General features: G+C 37.9%; 1 protein-coding gene across 6 annotated transcripts in view; it reads right to left on the reverse strand.

The window, feature by feature from the left end:
• Nucleotides 1-27,762, reverse strand: part of LOC101789676 (poly(rC)-binding protein 3) — a 513,140-nt gene that overhangs the window by 402,488 nt on the left and 82,890 nt on the right. For 4 of the 6 annotated variants that reach the window (XM_072034879.1, XM_038173808.2, XM_038173814.2 and 1 more), the window contains exon 2: nt 6,961-7,098. The exons of 1 other annotated variant lie outside the window; for it this stretch is intronic. The gene's annotated coding sequence lies outside the window, so the exon portion shown is untranslated. Of the gene's footprint in view, nt 1-6,960; nt 7,099-15,648; nt 15,730-17,083; nt 17,156-27,762 lie in introns of all 6 variants that reach the window. One more of the 6 variants, XM_038173807.2, reaches the window with a different exon arrangement.

The raw sequence follows: 27,762 nt of genomic DNA on the forward strand, positions 1-27,762 counted from the left end.
GTGCAAACCTTCATCCTGGTGCATTACAGTGCTATCAGAGAGTGAGATCCCTACCACTAATCCCAAGACAGCCTGACTCCAACAGCTCTGGGGAATGGCACTGTATTTGTAGCAAATGGGAGCAGGTGAATTACATTGTCTGGATTCAGCACAGCAAAATAGGAAAGAATTAAAGGAACAGCTTCAGTGTCTCTCTATTTTGAGCGATGTTGCCTTGTCTGAAATGGCAGAAACCAGCTGTGGGCACTGTGCCCTGGGATCAGGTCTGCCTGATGCCTTGTCAGAAGCTTTGGGCAGCAGCCCAGCTCTCTGCATGGCCCTGCTTTCCAAGTCAAACTGCAGATTCACTGCCTCAGCCAGAAGCTTTACAAGACACCTATCAAAGTTCCTAAAGAACCCAGCGATCAAAAAACTGGTAATCACATATAAAAAATAAATAAATAAATAAATAAATAAATGTCTTCAAGCAGATCCTAAGGCCTCTCCTGGCTTGAGGTTCTTATGATGGAAAAGTTAAGCCTGGAAGCAAGTAGGCAATAAAAATTCACAAACACATTCACATCACAGCACTAAATATTCTCTGCATATTCTTCTCTTCAAAACAATTCTTCTTTTCTAGCCACTTGCCCCCGCTATTCAGCAATGCAAAATGGAATATATATGCATTTTAGAAAGCAAGGACCATTTCCCTAGTCTTTCTTGTGAAAACAGAAAACAGTTTTAGTCCATGCTTTCTGAAGAAATAACTGTAACATTGCATAAGAGCTGCACACTGAAAAGGCAAAAAGATGTACTGTGATATACATAAAGACTATCTTACCAGGACTCCACTATGGGCAGCAAAGTTTCTGTTTTGCATATGCATTCCCAGGGATCTCGTATTTAATTGTAGCATCAGCAGGTCTCAAACTTTGCATGTGGTTTCCAAGTCCATGAAAATGTCTGTTCTATCTCCTAAATTTAAATATGGTATATTTAACACTGTAGCATCTAGACAGTCCAACCAATACTGAGTCAGGCATATGAAAGAAAAATAATACTCTACCTACAAACATATACTCTTTCATATGCCTGTAATGTAGGTAAAAAATCCACTATGGTCCATCAGCATGTGGACAAGGGGCCGATTTCCTCTGCTGTATATTGGAATGGTTCAACAAGCTGACTTCAAATAACCTGTGTCATTTCATCCCAGCAAAGAGTTTGCCCCGAGGGTCTTGCTTTTGATCATAAACACCAAAGGGTTCAATCATCAGGTTCAAATGAATTAGCACACTAGGTTTCTATGGCTCAGAAAAAATAAAATCTGTTAAGTCTTCTGTGAAAAGAAGGCATGTGATAAATGAAAAACAAACAAACAAAACAAAACCTGAGTGTAGTCAAAATAAATGTGTATATGACAGTTCCAAATTACAAATTATTTGCTCCTAAGTACATATGTGGCTAAATATTGCAGGTGGAAGGACATCGCAATGCTCTTTTGGAAGCTTCTTATGAGGAAGATAAATGCTGTACTCTAAACTCTGGCTCACACAAGAAAGCCCACTGAAATCACTAGGACCACTCACCTCACTGTGAGGTGACCTATACCTGCAGTTCCCAGTGCAGGGGAACACAGCTAAGCCATCCTAAAGGGTAGCAGATGCTACACTTATTTTTTGTACCTGTGGCAAAGAAATATGAGTTAAACTCAGAATTTCAACACACAAGAGGTGAATAAAAGGGTACAACATAATAGTGCTGTAGACCTGGATTAGTTTCACGTTTAATTATTTTTCTGAAGGAGTGGTAATGACCAACCATTACTTAGGTCATTACTTAGGAGGAAAGCTCTTAGGAAATTTTGAGGGACCTCTGATCCAAATGAGGACTGCAATGGCAGGGAAAATGCCAGGCTGCCAATTAAAGATCTGGAGATTGAGTAGAGTAACAGGAACTTCTTATTTGGACTGCTAGATTTTAAATTAGCTATTATCACTCAAGGAAGAAAACAACAAAACTTCATTGTGAATAAGTTCCCTCCCTAAAACAAATACACATTGCTCTAAATGCAGCAATACCATCCCCAAACAATAATATTAAGAAATGCACTACTGGAGTTATGACTTTTTATAACTTTCTGGAACACCATGTTCTTGCTGGTTACATATCTTAAAACACTGTGGCAAGAAAGAAGGAAAAAAAAAAAAAAAAAAAAAGGAACAATAACTGAAAAACAGCAGAACACTAGGGTAATGAAAACCTTGCCCAAAAGACAGAGATGAACTGCAAAAAGACAAAATAGATGTCTTTTTCCCTATGAACATTTCTCAAAAAAACTATCTTTTATTCTTTTATTTCTGCTGCAATTCTGTGAAGATCTTCTCAGAAGTTTCTGTTGTAATTGTTGCAGAGTATTAAAAGAAAATGGCCTCAGTATTTTCACTGAGACAATGAACAAGAAGGAACGCAGTAATACTGTCCAGCAATATGGAGAATGTAAATTACAATGCCTTCAACAGAGCATAATCAAACCATACTGAACACAGCTTCAAACTGTCATTGAGTGTATCTATAAGCCATACGAAGGATAAAATAATGAAGGCAAGGCAACTTATTTTTTCCACCCAGGCTAACAGTACTAGGTTACATTAACATGGGAGTGAATTCAGACTCCCAACTGGAAATTATTTCATCCTGCAATAGTCTGGAAAAGAACAGCAACTCATGTGAAACGACTCTAAGAGGAGAATTTTAGTACCACATGTGGGTAGGAAAAGAAGTCTTATTTCTTTAAGTGGGTTCTTGGTCAAGAGGAACTTTAGACCACATACAAATTTACTTGTCTGAATATGAAAACTGTCAGCAAGAAACTTTCGTTCAATGGATGCTGAAGCTTATTTCTCATTACTTCTTACTCTGTGAAGTCCCACAAACATCTCCACCTTAGCAGCAAGGATCTCATCTCACATTCAGGAACACCTGTGATCCTGAAACAACACCTAAGCCCCAGAGTCTTAGATCTACTCAGCATGCACTTAACAGGCACAGTCAGACTTGCACTCCTTGGAAAACACACTTGTTTCCCAGGGTCCAGCCAGAAGAAGCACTATCCTGTATTACACAAAGGCACAGCTCACATTCAGGCTCTCCTCAGCCTGAGTTGTCATGGACACCCTCTTCCCAGCGGAACTACAAGCTAGACTGGAAAATGGGAGTGGAGAATGGTCCATTGGTCCCACTGCAGTCACGCCAGCATGAAGGAAGGTGGACATTTCACACAGTTGGCTGAAACCCTTATGAGAGGAAAGCACAGCCCTTGGCAACTTGGCGAGGAAGAGAAGCCCCGGGCTTTAGGGATATTGATGCCAGTAGCATGTCAAATTGGGCTTGCAACAGGCTTCAGGGCAGGTTCCCTAACTCAGACTTGTTGACATCAAGTGACTGTGAAGTCTCATTCTGCCCCCCTGAACCCTGCATCCTCATCAGCCTGCCTGCAACAGGAGAGGTGTCCATAGCCCAAAGTTTAGAGCACCCTTCTTCAGGGGGTCTACATTTGAGCCTCCCCAGGCTGAGGCCAGCACAGACCCTGTGGGTGTGTGTTTGCCTTCCTGAGCAAGGGCATGAGCAATGAGCTCCCACATAACCAGGAGGCAGCAATGACAGCAGCCAAACCTAATGAGGCCTTTACAAAAAACCTGCTGGGGGAACCTACCTCCGGAGAAGGGTCTGGACTCCGCAGCTTGTAGGCACTGGGTTGTGTTCAGCCTTTGCTAGGGGCTATTTCAAGGCAGGTTCTGCTGTGTTTGCAGGTTTCCACCCAATCCTGGCATGCACTTCACAGGCAGATAGTGTGTCCCAGCCCAATGTCTTTATTGAGACTTCCTGGGTCTGGCTGCTGAAGACACCTGTTTCAGCCCTAAATATGACAGCAGAGAAACACAGAGCCTACATCCTTCCCTTTGTTCTTACACATAAAGCATTTCTGGCCCAACACTGTAAATATTTCACAATTCTCCCACCAACTGCAATGGGAAGTGTATTGCATCTGCTGTATTTTGATTTAAATCCCTTCCGTACCTTGCAGCTGAGGACAGAAATGTTCTCCTTGTGATAAATTTCCTTAGCATAAGATTACAGACACTAAAGAAAAGAATAAATGTTAGAAAAAAAAAAAAAAAAGGAGTGCATTACTTAGACAAAATAATGGAAACCATAAATCACTGCACTGACAGGATTAAATGTGAAACCTTTAATTATACATTTAATCATTTACCAACTTGTTATTTTCCCTGTAGTAATGCTCATGAAGCTTCAATAAGATCTGAGTTTGAGGATGACTGTATTATATACATGGATTGCAAAAGCAATACACATATAAATGGTTTTAAGAATAAAGTTAATACTAACTTCAATCTTCAATTACGTCAACACCTTTACTGAGCATCTTTATTGTTTGCTGTCATACTGGCCCTCACTTAATGACATGACAATGTCCTTGCATGTCAACCTATCTCCACTGTACAGATATTATATAAAATGAAGTAGAACTAAGGGAAAATTAGTGGTGATTCAGAAACTACACTACCATATTAAAACCAGAGAGTGTAATTGCATTGCTGAAGAAGACACTGTGTTATTTATGAAGTACGGACAAACCTGTGCCCACAGGCTATATTTGCTCTACTGCCTTTCCGCACAGAAGCAAGAAACAGCTGCTAGAGCAGAAAAATGACTCCCCAGTCCCTGAGCACCTTTTCCTATGAATCCCAGTGTCCAACAGCAGAGAGCAGGGCTAGCTTTGCAGTTGCCATTGGGTTCAGGGTAGGTGAAGAAATAATACAATTTCTGAAAAAAATTCTGTGCACCAGCATAATCTTTCAGCACTTTCAGAACAACATTTACTGAAAATGAGCTCCACCCCTCCAGCCACTTCCATCTCCCCCCCTCAAAAAAAAAAAAAAAAAAAAAGGCAAATTACCTTTCTTCTAACTGGAGACTAAGGCAAAATCCAGACAGACTTCATGTTTACACAGACCCCCTCAAAGAACACAGCATGAAAAAGCAGACTTTTTTCAAAGTCGAAACATTTCTTATATGCTAACAAAAACAGCCTAATATTATACTAAACACATCATCTAGTAACAATTGTAAAGGCACTATTATATGGCTGGATATTGTATTGCATATCAGAGAGCTGTTGGCAGGAAAATATCTGTCCTCTGGAGCACCCTTTTTGTTTTGTTCTATCGTGTTGCAGGCTCTGGCAAATTGCCTTAAGATTCCTAGCTGGGGTGGGCTGTCACACAGCTAAAATAATTCAGCAGCTTTACCTTTTCTTAAAAAAAACAATGTTGACCAGACTTGTGTTACAGGGAAGATGGGTTCATTATACTCATTCAGCTTAGGCTTTTTGCCCAGCACAGAACACAGAGGGAGACAGGGAGCCTGCCAATGTTAAGGGTGAAAAGATGAGCAATACCAAATGCAGTGGAAATGCACAGAGTGACTTTCAGCCATCCTAATGGAGGAGTGACACATTTTTATTATGTATTTTATGGAGACACAAACTACTAGACAGATTACTCTGAGATAATCTTCAGGTTTGGTTTGGATTTGCTGCCATGTTATATGTTTGGAATTGAATTATCTTGTTGAAAATTAAGTCATTATCTGCACATGGGACTCTTGAATCTCTTGGAATGGCTTGCTATAAACTGGAGGAAGTGTTCCACATCCTGCTAATGTCTCTACCTCTACAACATTTTGGAGTAGGCAAACCCAGAAAGAAAAAGGGATCATATAATTAGGTTTTGGCTATCACATAAATAGCATTCTTAACTAGGTGATTTTTCCATTGCACTTCATAAGCAAGAAAAAAATTGCCTGGAGAAGACAGGGAACACATGCCCAGATCTGTAGGACTCTAAGTACGCCACACACTGGTAAAAATGATTTTTCTTTTCTCTTTTGGATCTTTTTTGGAATTGTGATGTGTTTGGATAGATTCAGTAATATTTCTGTATCACCCATCCAATATGAAAAGAGCCTTATGAGAAGCTCAACATAAGCTAGCAATGTGTGCTTGTGGCCCATAAAGCCGACCGTATCAAAAGCCAGCTGTATCAAAAAAAAGCATGGTGAGAGAGGTGATTCTCCCCTCTGTTCTGCTCTCATGAGACCCCACCTGGAGCCCTGCATTCCGTTCTGAGGGCCCCAGCACAGGAAGGACATAGATGTATTAGAATGAGTCCAGAGGAGGGCCACAAAGATGAACAAGGGGCTGGATCACCTCTCCCATGAAGACAGGCTGAGGGAGTTGGGGTTGTTCAGCCTGGAGAAGAGAAGGCTCCGTGGAGCCTTCCAGTACTTGGAGAGTGCCTATAGGAAAGCTGGGGAGAGACTCTGAGTCAGGGAGTGTAGGGATAGGAGAAGGAGAAATGGCTTTAAACTAAGAGAAGATAGGTTTAGATTAGGAGGTAAGTTTTAGGTAAGGAGGAAAGTCTTCACGTAGAGGGTGCTGAGGCACTGGCACAGGCTTCCCAGAGAAGCTGTGGATGCCCCATCCCTGGAGATGCTCAAGGCCAGGCTGGATGGGGCTTTGGGCAACCTGGTCTGGTGGGAGGTGTCCCTGCCCATGGCAGGGGCTTGGAACTAGGTGATCTTTAAGGTCCCTTCCAACACAAATCATTCTATCATTTCATGATTAACAGTACTACGTAGCAAAACCAAACCAAAAAGAAACAAACAAACAAAAAAAAACAAAAACTGTATTAAATCAATGTTCTAGGCTTAAACTGAAAATATAGGAGGTGTCTGTCTTTATACTTCTACACACATGTGAGACAACTGGAAATGGGGGAAAATTTTATAATCTTTTTCTCAAAAAATAATGGAGAGGAAATTCCTGAGGCACCTCTAAAAACAGGTTCATTTGTTGTGTATCTAATGCAAAACTGAGACTCAGGTGCATTTACTCACCCTTCCAGCAAGATGATCTGTAGGTCTTTAGAGTTGTTCTTTCTTTCCTTTCTCTAGTCCACTTACGCATCAGGTGCCTTAGAGATAAGGGACAGCCAAGTGAATTTATGTTTCTTGCTCTGGGTTTAAGATGGTTTCCTGTGACAGAAAGGATACAGAGACCAAATATGGTGTATGAAGACTTTCAAACAACTGTTTCCAATCATTAGCATAATTCAAGTAGTTCCTACATCCTGCTTTCAACAATACCCAATACTGAGGAGTAAAAACTCCAATAGACAGTTTCTGAATAAGCTGTCCACAGGAATCATTGCTTAAGAAGTGCTAGAATCTTTTATGTAGTGCTAGAATCTTTTATGTTGCCCTATTTAGTTGTGGAGAAAGAATACATGTGAAGAGAATTTCCAAAATTTTCCTCAATAGTTTCTTATAGCAGTAAGTTCTACTAGGTAATTGTGCACATTTCAAATATGCTTTTCTTTCATCTCTATTAAACGCATGTATTTTTAAAATTTCTATCCCACCATTCATGTACTACAGCAACGGTCATGATCTTTTCTGAAATATCCACTCAATCCCCCCTATTAATAGCATGTTTTCTTTCCTGCGCCTTTTTTTTCTACTTTCTTTTCACTCCAGAATGTCCTCCTTAAAGATTATTCATTCCTGTGTGTGTGTTTTTGAACACCTACAGACTCTTCCTCATTTGGTATGAGTTGATCAGACCTCAGTTTCCCTATTTTCCACTGTGTACCACTAGGTGAGTTATGGGAGACCAGTTAAATATTAGAATCATCTACGGCACTTTTCTGCTTCTTTTTTTTTTTTTTTTTTTTTTTTTCCTGCTCCATGAAACTGGTGCATCTGGTAGAAAATTAAATGAGAACATGTTGAAACATACAGAAGAATCACTTCTTCTATGACCACTGTGCTGCTTGGTTCAAGTGGAGAAAAGGAAACGTGCAACCACCCCAAATATATTGTAGTTAATAACATTATTAAAAACAGAAATAAGAAAACATCTAGCTTTGAGAATTTCAGAGCTCCCCTGAATAATTTTTCCAAATTGTCAGCTGAATAGCCAAGAGACTAGAATAGTTCAGAAGAAAAAAAAAAATCAAGAATGGGTAATTATTTTCATTGCCTCACAAAGCCTAAGAAGAAAAAGGACTTACTATCACTAGGGGTAACTTTGGAAGTAAAATTGTAAAATCTCTTCAGAGATTTTTCTATTAAAGGTCATGGGTATCCAAATCTATAGTCCCACTTTAGATCCATTATAAAGCTACTATAAATAAAGTCTCCTATATGGCACCTTGTCATTGATTCCCACTTCAGTGTACTCAGTATTGCAGACACAGGAAATTCTTAAAATAAACAGCAGTATTCTCTACTTACTGCACTTAAAGGGAGTCAGGAATTCTGTACTTTTATTTTAAGATATTCATTGCAATTGCTCATTGAGAAAATTATTTTATTACTGTTTAGATGAACACAGCTACTATATCAAAATATAGTGTAACTATGACAACAGTAATTCACAGTTTACCCCTCTGTTTACCACAAAGCAAATTAAGTCATTTTACAAAATTATTTCTTAATAGTAAAGAGATGAAAATTCCGAAGCAGCAGTGTTAACATTTATTGTTCTTAGAATTAGTCCAATATCTTCTATGACAATTTTAAATATATCAATATACCTTTCTTGGATAAAACAGATCATACAGCTGGAAAATATAGTACATAATCTACTGAAGCTATTAGAGAACTAGTGATTTTTCAGAAGTTCTGGCTAGGAAGAAAAATTTCCAGAAAAAAGTCAAAATACTTGAAAACTTCCAAACACTTTTAAAATAATTTGTAGCAAACTTACTCATATACAAATGAAATCTCATTTTAAAAAAGTAGGAATACAATATTTTTATATCTTTCAGAAAACATTACCATGTTTTGCTGAAAGAGATTTTGGGAACTGAAGATGGGAAGGGTGAGAATTAAGAGAAATAATCTTGAAAATCAAAACCCGTCATTTGTATTGATTTTTTTGACAGCTCAGACTGAATGATTTCTCTTGAAAGCCAAGAGCACAAAGGGACACAGAAAAGTAAGTTGCTTGCTGAGGATAGCACACATGGATCACCAAATGCAGAAGATCAGCATGGACAGGCAGATTCCAAAGAGGCAGGGAGGGTTACTTGGGAACATCGTTGCTCTGGCCAGCTTGGGTGGAATTAGGGAAGCTGGACTTCATCTGGACTTGAAACAGGTAAGAGACTTGGGCAACAACCAAACAAGATTCTAGGGGAACATTGGCAGCAAAAGGAAGACTGACTTTCTGGCGGAGGCTGATGAATCTCCATCCTTGGAGATATTCAAAATTCAACTGAACGAGGCCCTGACCAACCTGATCTAACTTTGTCTTGCTTGGGCTAGGATGTTGTTGATGGCATCCAAAGATCCATTGTATCCAACATGATTCTGAGATTCTGTGAAATATTTTATTTACCTGCAGTTTTCTTCTTTCTGAATAAAAGAAGGGTGAAGGTTAAAAGAAATTGTGAAAAACAGAAAAAAATATTTAAAGTAAGAATTTATCTCATATTTAATAGTTTTCTGGAAAAAAAAAAGAGATGCTGAATTTTTTACTAGAAAATAGTGTGAGTGGGTAAAACCATCAGACCAGCACTAATTGTATTTTTTTTTAAATCTTTTGTTCTCCATTATCTATGTGAAACCTTGTTCTGGTTTTTGGCTTTTTTTTTTTTTTTTTTTTTTCCCCTTTTGTTGAGTTAATGCAGACTGATAAAACAAGATTAACTGATGGCCTAGTTCTCATTGGATACTTGACTGATATAAGTAAGCTCCAAGACTAAGTATGTTAGCGAGAATAGATTAGCACAGTTTGGTAGGCAGCTTTCTCTGTGCCACATATCAGCAGTTCACAATCAACACTATAGTGTTGTGTATTATAATACATAAGAATACACAAGAATAGATGGGACATGAAGACTTCACAAAAGTACTTGAAAGGAGTGAACTGTGGAGTGCTTATAGGGGCCTTTAATTTCTCCTGATGTTCTCCTGGGCAGAAAGCTTTCTCTGTGTCATGGGATGGCACTGGTATATGGGCCCTATCATTTTTTCCAGGTGCATGCTGCACCTGTTTCTCCCTCTTTGCCTCTACATGTTTACCTAAGAAAAGGTAAGAATTTAGCTCCATACACTGTTCAAGCTTGAGTAAGCAGCTTAATTATTCAGACAAAATACCATTGATTTAGAGGTGTCTGAAGAAATGAAATTCAGGCTTGCTAACATCATTCAGAAGGACAGGCAACCCTCCTAAGGAATTTCCAGTTGTGTTACTTACATTGTTCTTCTTTTATTTTAGGGTCATATGATACAATACAGCACAACTTCTGGCATTACACACACAGAGCTTCTTTTGAAATCACAGGACTTTGCTTAAGATCTGCTTCCTCTGATTTCAAAAACAAATTATGTGCACCCGAGGACAATATATGAATCAGGGAAGCTGACAGGATTGATACAACAAGAAAATGGCATGCTCAATTAAGCATCCACTAAAATGAATAGGGCCATATATGTCTATGAATGTGCTACCCTTAAATGTGGAGTAAATCACACCCTTCAATGTTGTCTTCTTTTTACACCATAACATCAGGTTTTTTCTAATATCACTCTACAGAGTCATTTTGAAGCAAACTATGTCTTTTTTATTTTTTTTTCTTCAGTCTTTCCAAGTTTAAGTATTTAGACAATGGACAATCATCTCCAGCGTTCACTTCTATCATAGCAGACATGCTACAGAATAGAAACAATATATACTAGAAGGCAATTTCCCAGAATATAAATGGACATTATTACTTGTTTTGCTAGTCTTATAATAGTTGAACACCAATGAGTTGTGGATACAACAAATATCCAAAACCAGCTACTGAAAAAGACCTAAAATTAAGTTCTTAACAGATAATATCTAATGCTGTACACTCCTACTCTTTATGTGTACACTCCTACTCTTTATGTTACAAACAGTATGTAATTTATAGTTACGTAGAAGAAACTGGTATTTAAAACTCTTACATTTATCAAAAAGAAAAAAAAAAGAAAAAAGAAAGAAAGAAAGAAACAAACAAAAATGTTACAGAAAGCAGTGCCTTCCCATAAGAGATTTACAATTGATTAAATAGGATGGCTTGTCCTAAAACACTTACATGATTGCATGCAAAGAAAACAGATGGTCTGTGTTACAGTAATTTGATTTCTTCCAGTAAACATTACTCATGATATAGAAAATGCTTATGTTGATCTCTTCCAGAATGATGTGTGCACTTTGCATCTCTTTTTAAATGAAGCCTGTAATTCTGTTCAAGAAACAGCACAGTAGCTCTGGTTTCCCAACAAATCAAATAAAATCAGGTAGTCTAATGCATCATTCTTCACTTAAGAGCCTGACAACACAGAGATTCATTTTAACTTTTCACTCTCCCAAAAGTGCTTAGCATAATACTATGATCCTTTCTCATTTGCTCCTTTTGTAATGCTTCTTCATACTCAAAAAAGAGCATCACTTTTACCTTCACCTCTGTTTAAGAGAAGTGTCATAAACCTAAATACAGTATCTATTCTCTTCTGATTGCATCCAGCATTATTCTTCTTATACATCTACAGGTATATAAGAAAGGAAACCATTTTACTGATATGTCTCCACCTACCTACTTCAAATTTTGTTCAACTGTTTGACTCAAACCAAAAGCACTGTTCAGGAAACTTCAGTTCTCAGATTTCCCTGAACTAATTCTTCTCAAGCTTTATGTTCCCAAACACTGGATGCAATGTGATCTGCCCTTGTAAGGCAGACAACCCTCACAATGTCATCTAAAACATTCAAGTCCTTGGGATCAAATCATGGATGAGGACTTTGTTCCCACAGAGTGAGAGTCTATGCTGATAAAGGTTTGATGTTACCTCTTACTGAACTTTTGCACAGGGGTGAGCGCAGGCCTTTTCAAACCTCACATTTAACCCCTAAGAGTGCACCCCTAAATCTGGATGTAATTTTTTGAGGGGCTTCACACCAGGGTATGTTCCATCATCTGCAAGTAATAACATTCCAGCTGGGTTGTAACCCTATTTGTCATTATCTTGTCTTGTTTGATTACTGTCACTTCACCTGACTGGCCTGGACTTACCCCAGCCATATGAAGCAAGGGCACAATCCTATTAAATGCCTGCTGGGAATACCTTAAGCTGCTACTCTTGTCGGTGGAAATTAGGAGTTCTCAGCACATCGTAACAGGTACTCAGACCCTTGAGAAATTGGACTCTTAATTAGATATTCCCTCATGACATTGTGTGATTATTTAATGTTCTGACAAGACGCCTCAGCAATCTCACAGGCCTTGAATTAACTGTCCAAGAAGAGCTCTTTGCCAACTGCAATTCTGTAAAACCTTTGTCATGCTTGGCCATGGAAGCAAATTGCATTTCATGGAGCATATGAAATGATTTACCCAATGAATTGGCTGAATTATATATAGCATGAACTACTGGCCAGGCTTGAGATGACCAGTTTTAAATAGCTGTTCTTTCTTTGTCCCTTGCCTAATCCCTTGTGTGTGCCGTCCCTGCAACTCTACCATGCACACTTCTGATTGTCCCATTTGCTGACAGGGCTCAGCAGTAGCAGCAGTCCTTGTGGCAACGTGGGATGATTCATCCCACATCCCACACGAGTCAGATTCATACTGCCAGAGTAGTCTTTTATTATAAATTTCCCTTTCTCCTGTCTGGCTCATCTGTTTTATAATATTTGTTACTTAAACATAAATTTTCAGTTCAAGCCTATCCATCCAGGGGCTGCTGATGTTTTTTTAATCTGTACTGAAAAGTTTAACAAAGCCCCAGTAGAGTAAAAAAAAATCTTGCCTTGCAGCTGATGTCATGTTATCAAACACATTAATAAAAGCTACAATAAGCATGAAAAACAAAGTGTAAATAAACAGAACAGTGCTGAACAAGGTAGTATCACATAATATATGCAAGTTTAGTCATTTTTTACCATTCCATCTGCATAACACATTTAGGTACAGTCACCTCAGGGGAAAGGGCATCATATCAAAGGTTTACTATAGGATTTTAGCAACAATGCCATTCTGATTACTAACCCTGGCTCAAGTGTGCAAAATTATGGTGTTTAGCAATCCGTATTCATTTCCCCTCCACTTTGTAGAAATGAAAGCTAGGGAAGGAGTATTTCGATCACCTACCCTAGCTCCTATGACACCCAAATAGCTTCCTGAGACCCAACGACTGCAGTCAGTTTGAGTATATCCAATTCACCGACATGGAATCTCTCACAGCCCACCTCCCCACTCTTCTATTCAGCCAAGACTTTTAGACTTCCACCAGTAGCTTTACCTGCTTACCTCTTCATTTCCACCAACTACTTTTTTTTTTTTTTTTTTTTCTCTCAAGGAGTTTTCAATACAACTCTAAATTGTGTCTCATGAGCATCATCAAATCCACTTCCACAATGAGGAATCTAACTTCAGATAAATCATTCTACCAACTCATTTCAACTACAACTAAAAGAGTTCCTTGAGTGCTTTATGCATTCTGGCAAGCATCTTCTTTGCCAGGAGTGGATTAAATAACGCTACCTCTATTATTCTAATAGTGTGGGAGATCATATAAAATATTTATATTGTGAACTGCAGGCAAAATGCCTATTCTGAATTATGCTCCGGAAGCTCAGCAAGATCTTATATTGATAGAAAAATACTTCAGTTTAAATAATTGGGCAATTTTAGTTATTCCTTACTCTATGAATCTCTTGTCATTTTGCTGTTTCCCTCTTGGGAACGTGATCTGTTTTAGTAAGTACTATTTTCCACATTCAAGGGTATCCTGTGTACTAGTACAAACATTTCACCCACTTCACTGAATCACAGGGCCAGCATAAAGACAACTATAAAAAAAAAAAAAAAGCAAAACAAAAACCCAAATGCTGTCAGTGCAGATCAATGTTCTTCCTGAGCTTCTTCACTGCATTATACAGAGCATTAGAGATTTTTAAGTACATAGCTACAAAGAAATTTGCTTAAGGCTCAATTTTCAGCTGACTTCCAAATTTGCAAACAAAGAATTTGCAAGTGCCGTTATACACAGAGTCTGTATGCACAAAATCCCATCAATGTGGTACCAAATTGCGTGTGCAAGAATAACATTTATACAAACTGAATCCTTTCTCCAAAGTCATATTTTTGATTTTATTCAGGTTGCTCCAACTCAAGATGAGGCATGAGTGTTTCAGGATCACAAGCCCATTCTCATAGAAGGCACTTGTTTCAGCAGACTCAAGTTCTAACTTAAAGGGCATTTTTCTTACAATGTGGCAAACACTGTGCTTTCCCCACATTGCAAAATTTCACAGTGCAAGATGCTTGGCATTAGATTTTTCAATCAGCTAAATGCACTGTGTGCTTACTTATACTCTTTTGTGCAGCCCCAGGAGAACATGGCATGAGGAAGAAGGTAAATACCAGGTAAATACCAGCAAAGAGAGGAATGAAGAAATGGAAAGAGAGAAGGCAAAGTAATAGAAATCACGGAGTGCAAAATGTCTCCCTCTCCACTGGCAGAAGTAAAGGGCATCAGAAACAACTGCAAATCCCATGCAGTCTTTCACATTATATAGGCAGGGAACCTCTGTAAAGGTGGATGTCTCAGGCAACAGCTGAAGTCAGCTGTCAGATGCCCAAGCTAATTGCATTTTGGTGGCCATGACCAATGTTCTCTGCAGACTGTCCCACTTGGTTCTGTCTACACATAGATTCAAAGAGTGGGTCACCTTAGCTCAGCTTGGGTTGTAGTGCTCGCAGTTTCCCTGACAAAAACAGCCATACAGTTGCTGTTATATGTGAGGTTCACCTCCTTGACCAAATGGACATCTCTTGTCTTCCATCCATACTCCTACTAGTGACAGCGTGCATGACATGCAGGGGCAGGGCAGCAGGAGGAGGGAAAGCTGGCAGGAGACACAGAGCAGGATTTCCTTGACACTTGCTCTTGTTATTTCCACTTAGCAAGGGCAGAGAAATGGGTATCAGGGCCCATCCTTTTCAATAAGAAACTGGGCTTCCTTTTTTTTTTCTTTTTTTTTCCCCCCTACTTCTCCTGATCCCTTCACACTCTCCTGGGTGCTCTCTGTCCCCTTGCTTGTCAGGACTGTCCCCAGAACAGCTCCCATCCCTCTGGTTCCAGTCTCTTATGTCCAGGCTACAGCTGGGTTTTGGCAGCCACTGAGATCCAGTGCGGATGGGGAAGTATATGGTTCATCCATTTGTCCTTTTGTCCTGAGCAAAGGATTTAGATATACACTACTCTCAAACTCTCAATCTCGTTTTTGAAAAATAAAATAAAATAATAAAATAATAAACTGTTCTTGTAGCCTGTCTCATGACTTGTTAACTGCCCTTATTTCAGCCAATGCATGCCAAATTGTAGTAATTATGTCTGAAAAGTCAGCCTTGAATGCATGCAAAGCCCACATCTCTTCCTTGCTGGTTATGCAGAGACCATCCTAACTCTGCTTACATCTATAAGATCACCTGTGTATTTCCCCTCAAGGGAGGAGGGTTTGATTTCCTCACATTTTCTCAACCTCACCTTCATGTTGATCCTCAGGCTCCTGAACTTCCACCAGTCCTTTTCTCCTTTTACTATTCCCAGTTGAGCAATAAAATACAGCTAGAAAAGTGAACAATGAACATTCATAACCCAGCAATCACTCATCCCATATATTAGGTTTTCAAATGATTTTTCAATAGAGATTTATCAGCTGCCTTCCTAGTGGATGGTAAAGCACTCAGCCAGATAACACATTCTCTATTTTACTACTTAATGATACTAAAAAATCTTAAATAAAACAGAATCAATTCTCAATCTCTCAAAGAATGTAAAACAGTTTTTCACTGCTTTCGTTTTTCTCTTTTGCAGTTACCATCAACTATAAAAATACAGAAACTAACTTTTTTTTTAAATAAATAGTCAATAATATACTGGTCAATAAATATGGTTTTCATTGAAGACAAAGTCATGACAGCAGAATTTTCCTGGTACCTAAGAGAATTAATTTCAGGCTTGTTCCATGCCTGGCACTCTAAAAGCACTTCCACAGATCTGTTCCTTCACTGTCTCCTTGGAGAAGACCCAAAGAACTACAGAAATCCCTCATTGCTGTCTAAGCAGTCGCATCTTGCCTTTCAGCAAAACAAAAGATCATCTCCCATTATTAGAATTCAATAGTCTAGTTGGAAGGGACCTACAAAGATAATCTAAATCCAACTGCCTGACCACTTCAGGGCTCACCAAAAGTTAAAGCAGATCAATGAGGATATTGTCCAAATGTTTTTTGAACAATGACAGGCTTGGGGCATCAACCACCTCTCTAGGAAGCCTGTTACAGAGTTTGACCACACTCACAGCAAAGACATTTCTCTTGATGCACAGTGAACCTCCTGTGGGGCAGCTTTTATGCCATTCCCATGTGTCCTGTCTTCGGTGACCAGGGAGTAGAGACTGCCACCTCCTCTCCCCTTCCCCTCCTCATAAAGTTGCAGAGAGACATGAGGTCACCTCTTGTCCTCCTTTTCTCCAGACAAGACAAACCAAGTGTCCTCAGCCTCTCCTCATAGAGAACCCTTTCCAATATTCCTGCAGATATATAAAATTGTTTGATTTTCACTTCCATTTTAATCTGAGATATGACTTCTCTCACTGCGTAGACACACCCTTAGCATTAGACACAGTCTTGACTATGTCAAGGTGTCTATTCCCGACATTAAGCAACTAAGGCTGAAATGTCTACAAGGCTGCAGCCTATGTAAGAATGACATTTAGTCTAAAATTTAGAGTCCTCATAACAAAATCTGATACTGCGGAAGGAAAATAGTTCAGGTAATCTGAGAAGGTCCATTTCCACTTCTCCCACAACAGGATTGCACTCAGGTGTGAAGCTGAGCTTTCTATTTGATACTTAAACAGTTTCACAGATAAGGAGGGAGAAAAGGCTTCAAGTCGAAATGGGCATTCAGCTACTTACCAGTATGTCCTAAGGTGGCAAGGAGGGCTGAGTTTTTGTATCCTCTCTGTCTGTTGAAGACCTAGTCAACAACTACAAAGAAGCAAATACATACCAACCATTTAAAGAAGAACTGCCATGTTAGATACAAATCAAAATCCTATTGTGATTTGAATTTCTTTGCCCTAAGATCTGTGGTGGCAGCATGCTTATAGTGAATAGGATACTATTGATACATTCCTCTTCCCTCTGGCAAAATCAAAATCAGGTTCCCCAAAACTGATATTAATACTGAAACATATTCAGAGAGAATCTCTTTTGGATTCTTACTAAGTCTTTCTCAGTTTTATGGCTTGTCATATCTGACACGATTCTTAATCGGAGCTCCTTTAAAAACTCAGTGAACAGATAATAATATCTAGAAAACTAGGACATTAAAACTTTGATTCACATAGCACTTCTCTCTAGTCTTATCATGCATTATGCATACCTATACTACATTTTGAAGGGAACTGCTGTGACATGTTTTCAGTAGGAGATGTACACATGACTACAGAGTCTACAGCAGATCAGAAAACAGGATTCTGATCTGTGGAAGATGTTCAGATAATTAGGCAAAACTGCAAAAAGGAATATTTTGCCCCAAACCAGAACTTTTTGGGTTGATAATGCAACACTTGGATTTTATATTACCACAGAGGTATCTCATAGGAGGTACAGTTCAGGTGCCCCAGCAGCCCAATGTCAAGGACTTTTTGTTTGTCTAAATCTCCAGTTTGCCATCTTAAGACTATGTCATTGGAACTATTCAAATTCTAGTTAGTATACAATAAAGATAACATGTGCCTACTTTTATCATGTTAGTTTTCCTTCTAAAAGCAATAAGAATTATTGACAAATTGGTATTGACTCTGATCTTTTTAACTGTTATGTAGATGTACTTTCATCCTTATCATTTACTTGACAGTGCTAACACTACATGTATATCCTCACTTTAGTGATGTGACCGACTTTAAAGATTCATAAATTCATTACTATGGTACATAGCAAGGTTAAAAGAGGGAGAATTCCTTATCAGTATCAAGGACTCATACAGTTTGCAACAATCCTAGATCAAATTACCCTTTTGTCTTTCAATAAGCAGAAATCTCCTGCAGTGGCAAATGTTCATAATGGACTGTTTCATCTTGGCAATCATCTGAAAAGCATCTAATTTAATTAAAGCTTTAGGACAAAGTGATCTCTACTTTAACAATTAAATATTTATGTTAACACACATATCACTTAATCGGCATAACATATCAAAAGGTATTAATTGATTGTACAGGGTGCAAGGACTGAAAAAAGCCTAGCGCATGTTTAAAAGTATTTTCTGTGTTAAACTCTAAATAAAAAAGAAAAGATAAAATAACGAGTAAGAAATAAGACAATTGATATTTTAATGATCATTAGCTCTATGCTACCACTATGATAACTGCTGGCAGTACAAACTGTAGGAAAAGTCCCAGAAAAGCTGTGTTCACAGAAGCCACATTTACAAATGCTGGAAATAAAAGAAAGAACAGGAGCAGAGATTAGAGAGATCCTAAGCCCAACAGTAGGTCTGTGTACTCTTGGTCATTAATCACTGCTGAACACTTGATTCCAGAGCCATGCCAAAGAAGCTGTAAGTGGCATAATACTATCTGTGTCAACATGAACTGTATAACGAAACAATATCTACAGCCTATATCATCTCTACAAAGATCAAAAGAATGTATCTCATTTTATTCAATTATCTGGCAGAGAGTGACAGAATTTAAATATGTGAAAGCCACACTAATTGGAAACACCCTTTTCATTTTTTTTACAGTCTTTTTCCTAGGGAATTAGAAGATATCTGTGAAGGGGAGGAGGTGAGAACTTGTCTGAATAGTTGCTAAAATTAACTTAAATGTGCAGTTACAGGCCATCTCTTCAGCTAACAAGCACTTACTGATATCATTTTATTTAGTAAGAAGCTGACTTCTACACTAACAAGTAGCTCAATGGGGAACATTCAAGCAGTTTCATTGGGGAACGAATTACAAAGTAACCTCTTATTCACTGCTTTTTGAGGTCTTACATGCTTTACTGTTAAAGACCCCTTTTTATTTCCCTATCAAAGGTCAGAAAATAAAACCAAAAATTAACAGATGTAGACGTACAGTACCAGTTCAAGGGACCAGTTTTGACACATATATATATGCGAGTACCCTGTTATGTAACCCTTTGGAAATGTAAAAGCTGTTCATTGGAGTTGCAAATATTAGCAAATAAAGCCTGTTTAAGCTATAGTTTTAACACTTTAAGATGGCACAGATGTTGCTACCAAAAGTAGTTCAGGACCTTCCTGTTCTGGCCACCTTTGTGATTTTAACCCAGGCCAGTTCCTCGCAGAAACACTTGTGGTAACATAGGGCCAAAAAAAAGCAGTACATACTGAAAGTGTTTGATCTCATCTTCACCCTCTTTGCTAGCAAAGCAGATGAGGAAGCAGGTGAGAGAGAATATCTCAATCCCAAACCATAAGGACTCTTCAATCTGCATCCCAGAACAAACTGCAACATATTCAGACCAAGGTTGTACTTCCATGTTTTGCTAGTGAAACAAGAAAATATAACAATTTGCCAGAAATTCTAGCATCAAAATTTCTACAATGGAAACCCTCTTAATAGGAAAGCATGCCAAAGGATAAGAAACAAATAACTAGAAAACAAGAGAATGAACCTGGGAAAAGACAAGGCAGTTTAAAAAATGTAGTGGTGCTCTGTGTAAACAGAAAAGGAAGACACAGGATGTAAATTTGCTATAGAATCATAGAATCATTCAGGCTGGAAAAGATGTCTAAGATCATCTAGTCCAACCTTTAACCTAGTACTGAAGTCCGCCACCATGCTACTAAGTTTTAAATCTATATGATTCTTGAAGACCTCTAAGGATGCTGACTCAACCACTTTGCTGGGCAGCCTATCCCAATGCTGCAAAACACATTCATTAAAGAAATGTATCCTAATATCCAACCCAAACCTCCCCTGGTACAACTTGATGTCATTTCCCCTCGTCCTATTGCTATGTGTAACATCTCTAGAATAAAACATAAAGTCATGTAATCATCACTAGTTATTTCTGTTTTCAGCCACACACTGTTCAGAAATACAGTCTGTAGACTCTTCTCCAGCATTTATTAAATAATAATAATAATAGTAATTATTATAATAATACATTGATTCTTCATCTCAGACTTCAGGGAATTTGGAACATCTTGCTCCATATTTTGGTCACTGACTTAGTTTGTCCTACTAAGCCTACAGGTACTTGTATAGGAGCTGTTGCTTACAAATCTTTCCAACAAAGTTCTGTACACTTTTGCTTGGATATTTGCAATGGACTTTCTCACCATGATTTGTTTTAAAATAGATGAAATGTTGAAATACCAGAGCTCTGTTTTAGATGTAAGAAAAACATCTGAATCTCTGAGAGCCTTAAAAAATAATAATAATAATAAAAAAAATCATTTAAGTAAAGAAAATTAAGAAATTTTAGTAATCAGTGGTTTGGGGACTTCCTAAGTCTGGACTGTTTTGCCCTTACTTACTCTTGAGAGATCACTTCAAAATATTTTTTTCAAATTTATATCCAAATCATGCATAGCTTTATCATCTAAAATATTTTAGAAAGAAAGTATTTCCTTATATTTTAAATTTCTGCAACTTCTTATGACAATTCCTGCTTCTTGCATTGTGAGAAATACTGAATACTTGTTCTTGTTTAACATTACCTTTTTGTATTTAACTAATTTAAATACACCCCATCTCACTTGTTTCTTTTCCAAGTTGAAAAGCTAGACAATAAAACAATAGATGATCTTAATCGTTGATACAGTCAAAGAAATATATGGAAAGAAGAAAATATCCTGTAACTATTAAAACACACCTGTGTGTCTGACCTTGATATGTTGTCGAAGAAACAAACATCAGAATCACCAGACAGTTCTGTGAAAAGATCCAGATGGATCTGCACAGGTGGTCAAAAAGACATATATAACACTACTGATAGTCATCAATGCAACAGATAAAAAATAATAATAACAATAATAATAACAATAATGAAACATATTATTATTATTATTATTATTATTATTATTATTATTATTATTATTATTATTATTATTATTATTATTATTATTATTATTATTATTATTCATTATGCTATTGTGCAGAACTAGCCTGGACACATACTTTCACTGATGCACACAGTTCTGCTCCCCACTCTGTGAGAAAGAACAGAGCAAGACTTGACAACATAATTATTATACACTACACCATAGAGACCTCAGCAGGCTGGGTGAACTGGGTGAAAACAAACCGAATGAGTTTTAACAAAGACAATTGTAATATCCTACATCTGGGAGGGAATAATCCCAAGCAGCAGCACAGGTCAGTGATTTACTGGCTCGGGTATATCTCACCTAGAAAGGACCTGGGAGTCCCAGTGGATAATAAGTTACACATAAGCAGGAAGTGCATCCTTGTATCAAAGAAAAAAAAAAGGAACCTGGACTGCATCAGCATGAGTAGAACCAACAGATAAAAATTTACACTGTTTCATTCTCCTTGGCATTTATTAGGTCACACCTAGGTTAACATATCCAGTTTTCAATCTCCAGTACAAAAGACAGAGTGAAATGTTGGATATGATCCAGTGGAGGTCCCTCAAGATAATTAAAGTGTTGAAGACCTTGATGTGTGGTGAAAGGTTGAAGGAATTCAGCTTGCTCAAACTAGAGAAGAGAAGGGGCAAGACAGAGTCTAATCACATTCTCCCAAAGTTATGGAGGAGATGGAGGTACTCTTTACAAGGACACAATGCAGGATAAGAATCAAAGGGCATAGGGAGCTTCAAAAAGAAATTGCATCTGCAAATAATAAAATATTCTTCACTGTAAGAACAACAAAACTTTGGAGTAGCTTGTCCATGGAAGTGGCAGAGTCTTCCTTGCTTGAAATATTCAGAACTTGTTTTTTGGGGGGCAATGGGTAACCTAGTTCAAAACCTGTCTCTTAACTGCTGGTGGTTCAGGTGATCTCCAGAGGTTCCTTCCACTCTAGATTTTTCCCTGCTTCTACACGGGAGGGCAGCAGGCACAATGAAATTTCTGAAAGAGCTTCTGCAGAGGGCAAAAAGCAGCAGACTAGCACTCTTTTAACAATGAAAAATAAGTGGTAGAAGACAGAAAGGGAGAAGGCAGAGGTTTACTGCATCATGAAACACCCACAGAAGGTAAGTATGGAACAGATACTCAGTCTTTTTCACAATACAGGAAGGAGGGGATATCAAACCGAATTTTCAAAGGGATGGCTTGAAAGAAGCCAAACTATTTTTACCAACAAAACTCAACTGACCTGTGAAACTCACTGACACACATTTGCTGTGTCTCAAAAGAATAAGAGGAATCAAAGGGACATGCTGAAATGAGTCCATCAAGGTCTGTTAATAGAAAAGATGCAGGCTCAAACTTTGGACAGGAAGTCACCAAGCTCCATACCACAGACCATGGTATATAGTCAGACCTTTTTTAAAAGGATTTCCTGTATGTGGAAAACTAAAGTTCATGGGAGAATGGGAATACTTTACCTAAAAAAAATCTCACCATAAATACATTCTGATGTTTATACTGCCATGTCTGAATGATAATATTCACCAGCTTATTGCTCCCTTCCCTTCCCTTCCCTTCCCTTCCCTTCCCTTCCCTTCCCTTCCCTTCCCTTCCCTTCCCTTCCCTTCCCTTCCCTTCCCTTCCCTTCCCTTCCCTTCCCTTCCCTTCCCTTCCCTTCCCTTCCCTTCCCTTCCCTTCCCTTCCCTTCCCTTCCCTTCCCTTCCCTTCCCTTCCCTTCCCTTCCCTTCCCTTCCCTTCCCTTCCCTTCTTTCCTTTCCTTTCTCTCTCTCTTTCTTTCTAGATTTCTGACAAAAAACTTAATTCTCTATCTTGGGAAAAAAATAGATCCTGCAAAATATACCAATTCCTATATTTTTGAATAGCTGACTACATAACAACAACCAACATTTGGCCTATTTTTCTTTTTAACTGATGCTGGGAGCAGTGAGATGGAAGAAGGATCATGCATATGATTGCAGCAACAGTGGGAATTCTCCTAGCTTTATAAATGAGATCCATGGCTTACCACAGGGAAGCTACAGAATGCCTTAAGGCCCCAACTGTAGTTGCCTGTCTAAACCTGCTGTGCAGCAGGATTTTTTTCTAAAAATTCATAATTTACATCTTTTTGCCAGAAGGGAAGTTGTACCTTTTCCTATTTTAAAATAGTAATAATAATTAAAAAAATGAAAGTGTAGATTTTATCAGTAGCCTTTGGTAAATATTTCTTTCTATCTTTTAACTGAAAGTCTCTAAAGGGAAGTTGTCTCATGTAAAACTGAAAGATAAGCTCACATGCTTTTTCTTGGTAGGATTCTCGGAGCATGATGATGTAATAGTGGTCCAACACAGAAAAAATCTGGTTAGTTCATTTTCATTGTCACATGAGTTGCAGAGGAGCTAAGTTGTTCAGCTGTGCCAAGATGGCTACAGAGTGTGAATAACCATAATCTTTAGACCCAAACTTATCTTCATTGGCATCAATATCAGAATGCCTACTGGTTTCATTTCAGCCATGATTTCCTGAGTTCCAAATGCTTACTTGGGGTAGAAATACTGGTATCAAAATTTCTCTAGATTTGTACACAATGGTGATACATTACTAACATTAGAGGACTGAGCACTAAAATTATTTCATCAGGCAAAATATTTTTTCTGTTAGACCCAAATTTCACAGCTGCTTTTTGATGCACTCATGTACCACAACCAAGTGACAGTAGGATGAAACACGTCTTTGAGCCATATTCACAGGTATCCTGGCCCACCACTTAAACTGATTTTAAGATTGTGTATTACATCCTTTCTGTCAAAATATTGATAAGAAATTCAAACATCCAGATCTGAGTCATTCACAGCACATGGCTCAAACACTTGTTTCCTGAAATAAATGGCAAAGCATTAAATTCCTTTCTCCTTTGCTTTTTGAAAGTCCTTCAAAAATCAGAGGTAACTCAGTGGGCCTGTTCATATACAAATATCTTATTTTCCAGATCCATTTTGAAGTATCATTTCACTCTTTTGTGATCAAATGCAGACTCTTGAAAGGACTAAATTCTGTCTACATAAAAATCTCAGTATATTCCATCACAAAGAAATGAATTTTATTCCATCAAACAATTCATTCTATCTAAAATCAGGATCAATTTAAGTAGAATATGAATTATTCTTTAAATAATTCTTCCTTTTTTTTTTTTTTTTTTCCTGATTAAATGAACCAGATTATAATTATTCTGATTAAATTTCAAATACCTTTGGCCCTATGTTGCTGCTATTTGGAATACATCCAACAAAGTGAAAAAGGCTTGTTGATCTGTTCCGTCAAGATGATGAGCTATTATAAGCAGATAATCAATGAGTTTCAGATATGGTTGTCAGCTTCTTAAACACAAATAGAAAATCAAACTTTGGAGAAGAACAGAACTGATGTTATTATCCTGTGACCCTAACTGAAGTTGATTTTTCAATCTCTATGAATATAAAATACAGAAAATAAAAATACAGAGTGCTCCACAGCTACTGTATTTAAAATACCCCAAGGAGCATCTTTTTGTCAAAAGGCTTTTAAAATCCATTTACATTGCAATAATGGAAGCATACAACAACTAATCACAAGTTAATTTTTTAAGTGGAAGGCCTAGAGGATAAAATACTGACTCCTTCACTGACATAAACCCCACATAAGTATTAGCAAGTGACATCCACAAAATTCAAAAGCTACAAAATGTTACAGTCTCTCTCTCTTTCTCTCAGGCTGGCAATCTCTGCAAAATACAAGCACTTATGAGTCAGCAGTTCATTTGCATGTTGCCCCAGAAGATGAGAGAATTGCTATTTTTGTTTGGGAATAGGGTTGTTTTTAAAGTGATGAAAAAGGCAAAATGATAACCAGGGATGATTACTTTAAAACAATGGGAGCACTCAGATCATACACAAATCAGTTTATCAGACCTAAAATGAAAGTATATAAAATTTTATGGATGGCTAATGTGCAATATTTCTAAGTATTTTACTTCCCCCCCCCCGAAAAAACCTAAGACATAAATCACCTAGGACCTATACTGTGAGTTTTAAAAGATTCCTAGATTCACAACTACAGTATCAACTTGAACAAATTCTGATTTGTATAAACCCTAAAACACATTATCTCTGCTCCTTTTTCCAATGTACCTGGGGGAGCTAATCTGAAAAGCAGGACAGGTCCTACCTATACACGCACAGAAATCTACAGCATCTAAACTTTGACTTCAAACTGGCCTGTTTGTAACTCAGTACCCTGACATTTCATACGGGATTTCAATTTACTTTCCAGGTTTTCCAACATGATAAAGTCAATCCTCCATTACACCCATAAACCAGAGCATCAGATGAAGTGAGTGAGAACACTCAGTTTCCCCCAGCCCTGAGCTAGTTCTTCAAAGTTTCTAGCACAATTTTACCCAGACTTGCTGCACAACAAGAAATGACCATACATAATATGAAAAATGGCTGGGAGTTCAAAATTTCTCCAGATCTGGAAGAGAAACTATCTCAGTTCCCCACATCTCCCGGGACAGAAACCATCAGTTGATTGACCATGTTTTTTCTTCAGCACTCCCCTTCTCTGGCAATCTGAGGATTAAGTAAAACAATGGGTTAACCTGTCGCAGTTATCGAATACCATGAGTCTGAGACCAGAAAGCACAAGGCTAATACCTGAGATATTAAGACATTTCCTTTGGACTGATTTTCCTGTCTGCTAGCTCTTACTGGGGTTTCAGACCACACAATATTGTTATATTGCAGTTCCAAATAATTTTTTTTTTTGGTTACTAGTCCTTATATCAGATAACACAGTGCCCTAGAACATAAACCCCTGCTTTTCCTCATCCTGTATCACTGCATTTCGTACTTTCTAAGCCAAAACCTGACTTTTGTCTCAAATCCAATTCCACCTTTCTTCCATGGACTGATGTTATTCCTTTCTCCTAGAACTCAGGAAAAGAAATACAAGAGAAGTGTTCCTTTTTCCTTCTCTGCATTAAGAGACAGAGAAGAAAGCAGGGTATAGGCTACCATCTAGTCCCAGGATGAAAAAAGAAATGCAGCAGAGAGGTGGTAGGATAAACACTATGTTCTCCTTTCCATCACTTATCACTAAAAATGTTTTGCTGCATCAGGATAGAAGAATAGCTATCAATGTTATTTATAGAGGTGACTTCAAATACTGTATTTTAACTCCATTTTGCAGCTTCCAAGAGAAGAGGTGATCCTCATCAGTGTTAACAACTATACTATGCTGATTTGCATGTTAAATTTGATGAGCGCCTTAGCAGACAGAGATCACCAGATCACATCTTCTCACCTGCACATTCTGTTCACAAGTTGGGTAACTCTTTGTCCAAAATGTGTCTAAAATGCTTAGAATTATTTTAATTCTAGATTATACAATCATCACATTTGCTTTTTAGAAAGAAAAACATGTTTTCATACAACCTGATTTATAGGGGAAAAAGAGGGTGTTGAATATTTTTAGTAGAATCATCCTTTATCTTCTCCCAAGAACCTCTCACTCCACTCAGATGTTCTCTTTTATATTAATGATGAGGAGAAAGAAGAGAGGGCTTTGTCTTCCTTTGAAGGCACTTGTAAGTAGATTTTGTTTTCCACAGAGAGAGAAACAAGAATCACACTGAACAAGGAGACTTGCTTCTGAAAAAGGTACTGGCTGCATCACCTTCATCTGTCATAGAATGAGCTAAAGCAGGAGCCAGTGCCAGCACTGAGAGAGATGAATTAGTCTTTAAAAGAAACAAAAATGGGCTGTATGAGGCTAAAAGCAGTGGTGGATGACAAAAATTGATGGAAAAAAAATTTCTGCCCTGCAGACTACATTCATGCAAAAATGTAAAGCTTGAAAGAGTTGGAATTGTTAGGTTTTCAACATTATGTGCCCACTGGCCAAACCTGGTTTGTTTTTCCCCATAAAAGTTGACGAGCTGAATCAAATTAGCAGGAGAAGTAGGATTTGGCCACAGATATGCCATTTTAAAATGAGGAAGAAAAAAAGAAGAGAAAAACAAAACAAAACAAAACAAAACAAAAAACACAACACAACATTTTTCATCTGTATTTCAAAAGTCAATAAACATAAGTTGACTCAACTGAGTATTCAGGATTATGCTTCTGAGGCCTGAACACTATAAAATCTGTGTGTTCTGAAACTGCCACAAACTGTGAGCTGAATCTTTACTGAGTTAAAACCTCACTGAAGGTTCAAGACAGAGGTGGCAACAAGAAGAATTCAGAACGGAGCTCCTACAGGCACATTTAAAAGGCTATGTTGAAGTCAGTGTTTCTATCAACAATTGCCATTAAAATATAACAAAGACAATAAAGGGAATAGTGATTCTTCTTCATTTTCTTGTGGCAGTAACACAGAGAGGAATTTGCTAGAGTAAATAAAATTCTTAATTCTGTATACAAAGTAATACTGAAACTTTAAGGCTTCATGTTTACTGGGATGTGTATTTTTTATTGGTGACAT

Source organism: Anas platyrhynchos, chromosome 2, assembly GCF_047663525.1.
Source record: "Anas platyrhynchos isolate ZD024472 breed Pekin duck chromosome 2, IASCAAS_PekinDuck_T2T, whole genome shotgun sequence".
Classification (NCBI taxonomy): Eukaryota; Metazoa; Chordata; class Aves; order Anseriformes; family Anatidae; genus Anas; species Anas platyrhynchos.